This window comes from Atta cephalotes, assembly GCF_000143395.1.
Source record: "Atta cephalotes unplaced genomic scaffold scaffold00039, whole genome shotgun sequence".
NCBI lineage: Eukaryota > Metazoa > Arthropoda > Insecta > Hymenoptera > Formicidae > Atta > Atta cephalotes.
The window spans coordinates 1195885-1200078 of NW_012130103.1; positions in this window are offsets into that span (position 1 = coordinate 1195885).

The following is a 4194-nucleotide window of genomic DNA, read 5'->3' on the forward strand; positions in this document are numbered from 1 at the left end:
AATTACTTCTTCGTCGTTTCTAACTTTACCTTTACCTAAATACGGACGACGCAACTTACCGTACCGAACCAACTAACTTAATTACGTCGTGTAGTTATATATATATATATATATATATATATATATATAAAATAGCCGATTAATTCTCCGGTAAACGCAGAGAACCGCATGTTTGGTCAGTGCGTATCTTTTGCAGGCAGCCAGTTGCAATGTGTATTTACGTACTCTCTACGATGGTAGCCCGTGTATGCATCGATATTCACAACCGTCATTTGCGGACCGCCACCGTTGTCATTTGGAAACAATTATCGCGTTTTCCCGTTGCGCTTAACGTTATGGCACAATACTAGGACACATCATTTTGTGTCGTAGCGGTTCGGAAAACCAGATAACGCGGCGCGTGATGTGCAAGATCGTAAATTCAGATTTTATTAGTGAAACGGGGGGCACGAGCGAAATGTCGTTTATCCTCTCTCGGTGCGTCGCTGCGTGTAGGAATTAATTGAACGACCGTGCTAAATGATTCGCGATTTAATAAAGTGCACGTCTCAGAGGCCCGTAAATAGGGCTCGAACTATTCTCTCGATGGGAATTGCACGTGGAATCGCACGTGGATGTAAAACTCGATCGTTTTCGCGTTGTCGATTTGACAAGGATCGAAAGTGAAAACGCGCGAGAGCAATTACCTTTATCTATAATATCTTTCTTTCTCTCTCCCATCCTCTTCCTCTTTCTCTCTCTATCTCTTTTTCCTTGATATTGAGAATACTATTAGTATCAATAGAATACTGTGAGCGATGGTATCGCTAGATTATTAAATATCGATATTTGAGGTACAAAATTTACAGAGTAATAATCTCTTATGAAAATTACTTAAGATACTCTCCATAAAAAACGAGTTTTTATATTTTTCTATTAAGTATTAATTAATTCTTTATGTTGTACGCACTTGTATATACGCATTGCTCCATATAAGTCTATAATATATTAAACTTAAGTAGTATATCTCCTACGTCGATTCGTATCTTCGGCGCGCGTAATTCATTATTAATTTCTTTCTCTCTAATTTTACGCCAATTCGCCCTTTAATAAATAATTTAATGATTTAATCGTATTATAATGTGATTTTACGGAATATCGAGCACTAATTAATCATTCATGCCTCATCGTAAATGGCAATTTTACAGTAAAATCGATAATGTCATTAATTAGAAAGAGCATACTCTTTGGCAACGGAAATCGATCTATATTAATGCGATCGTCAATAATCCTATCCTTTTTCACGAACGGGGCTCGAAGGTTTTCTCTAGAAATCAAGCACGTGAGACGATTTTGACTTAGCCGAGGGCGCTCTTAATTGTGAGCGTGCGGCCCGTGAACTTAAGGGTGTAATATTAAGGGCGAACGTGACTACTGACCGCAGCACATCGGTATTCCCCTTCAGAGTCTCGGCATACCGTTATCCCCATACGAGACGTGACGTCATCAACCGCAAACACGTATCTGACAAACGCACGGAAATAAGCCTTTACGGATATTCATCCATCCGCGTCGAAAATTTCAAACTTCTTCCATCTATATCTCCAAATAACAGGATTAGCTTCGCTGAAATGTTTATTACGTGAATTGTTAATATATATTAACGTTAATTTACATGGCCACACCTATATACGTAATAACGCATTTTCCGAAATAAATCGATTATTTATTCATGAATATAAAATAAACAGGAAAACACTTTGTTTGCCTTTCGCGATTATTTATAATCTAGATAAATAATCATATTGATTAATATATAAACTGTTTGTTGAATTCTAAAGTAATGGTTAATAATTAAATGATTCATTGAAAACGCAAATATAACCAAGGATTTGTAGATATCCAAATTTTTCGTTGCCTTTCGCATTGTCACGATTGTTCTCATGAGTATTCTTGTTTAATCTTTGTAAGCGATATTGAGAAACTGAAATTCTAGTAATTAATTCGGGAAACACACCCTCGTTATAATGATTAACGGTCGGTGCTCGTGTAGGATCGCATCGTAATCCATCCGTGCTTATTAATCGCATTACTCTTACATAACTGGCAGTATCATTATAGCGGTAGCTCATGTACTTGCACGTAAACGTTCTAGAATTTTGCTGCTTCGATGTTGTCTGTATTATAATATTTGACGCGCGCTAGGATACATTTACACGAATTCATGATGATGAATCCATGAGATGGTGGAATAATACGGAGTATTAGCGAATTAAAAAATTTTCGACACGAAGATAATGTAATACATTACCATTATATTTCTAGGCTATGCTAAATTAACTCGATCCGACATATAGTCTTCCATCATTCGGAATACCGAATAAACATCAAAAGTACTACAACATGCAAAACTGCACATGTTCTTTTATTCTCCATTGTTACCGTTGACGTACGTTCCATCAAAAACGAAACGCGGATGGCGCACAGAGAGAGAGTGATACTCGATATTTCGTGCCGTTCGAAGCGACAATGCGCATACGAGCTCGATGCACGGCACGTAAAAATAGAAACAAGTTTCGCCCACCTGGCCGGAAGTCGCAGCCAGACGGTCAATGCGGAAAGAGTGGCCAACCATAATTGCAGTGACGTATCACCGAATCGAGTTCAGTAAGTATCTTATGTATTCTCTCTCGAAACATACGGCACAATTTTACTACGTACGCGAAGGTTTTATCATTTTTAAAGAATATGACAGTTGTACATATATATATATATATATATACACACACATATAAAGAGAGAGAGATAAACTAAATACCTTTCGCAGATTTTTCAATGAAATTGCATCCTTCAATAATTCTACGCTGGAGGAAATGCATACGCGCAAATATGCAACGGAAACACAAAACTGACCTTTCAACGCGCGCGAATAAATGTTTGATAACGCATACTCACGACCGAGGTCGCAACACAATATCTCTCTTTACATCTCGCGATGTTTATTTTTTTTTTACAACTATGAATGCTCCCAGTTCAGCCGCCCTCGTGTCTCCTCGTTGCTCCGGGTGCGGTATTCCCAGTAGCTTAATGCGAGAACAAAGGAAGGTCTACAAAGACGGTACTAAAATTCGCTCGTCTGTGCGAGAGCAACGGCATTGTTTTCCCCGGTGGCTGGATTGTGCCCTACGCCCATCCATTTTCATTTTGCATTGCTGTCCGAGAGCACGTTCGACGCGATGCGACGTGACGAATCTGATTGATATTTTGCATGGGTATCTAAACTTTATTAGGCTGCGTTTACGCGGCAGCTTCGAATCCAATAGGCTTGCGATTGGCGCCCGGTGCTCGTGTTTGTCGCGTGAATGCACCACGTGCCGTTAGGCGCACCGGCAAACGACGCCAATTGTTTGTACTAATTATTGTAAGTCACGTACTCCATGCTTTCGTGACGGCGTTGTTCATGCATAATTTAATTGGAGGGGGAGGGAGGGGGCGTAAGCGAACTACAAAAATGCATCGCAAAAATGCACGTTTGCTGAATTTTTAATATTTTAATAGCTTTTGCCTAAACATTTATGTTCTTTCAATCACGATAATTTGACTTTGACTAATCCATGTGTGACTACATCAGAATCATATTTTTTTTATTTATGTTCTGTGAATGATATATTTGATTCGAATAAAATTTAAAGATTTATATTTTCATTCGTAATTCCTTCTTTTTACAATCCATTAATTTCTCTTTTAAATATTTATTTCGATATTTTCGAGATCACTCTTCTATGTAATGTGCAACCATCTATTTTTTTATATGTACGATTAACGTTTTGTTACTCAATTATTTGTTTAACACTGCACTCGCTCTAAAAGACTCGCACTAATTATATTATATAGAAAATTGAATCCTGGTGAAATGAGTTCGTTTCACGCGCGTATGTTGTAGCTTTTAATATGGTAAATAAAAAATGTAATTCAAAAGGCTTAATAAGGGATAATTCTTGAATTATGATGTATCAAAGATGTTCTGTTTTACACCTTTGATACATATAGCTAAAAAATTATCTATTATTGAGCTTTGTGTTTTACATCTTTTGTTAACCTGAAGTTACTTTACCGGAAAATCCAATTTTCCGTATAATTAGTGTGGGGGTCTTTTTTTTATTTATTTTAATTTGTACAAATTGTTTTTGAACTCGTTTTCTCTCTCTCTCTCTC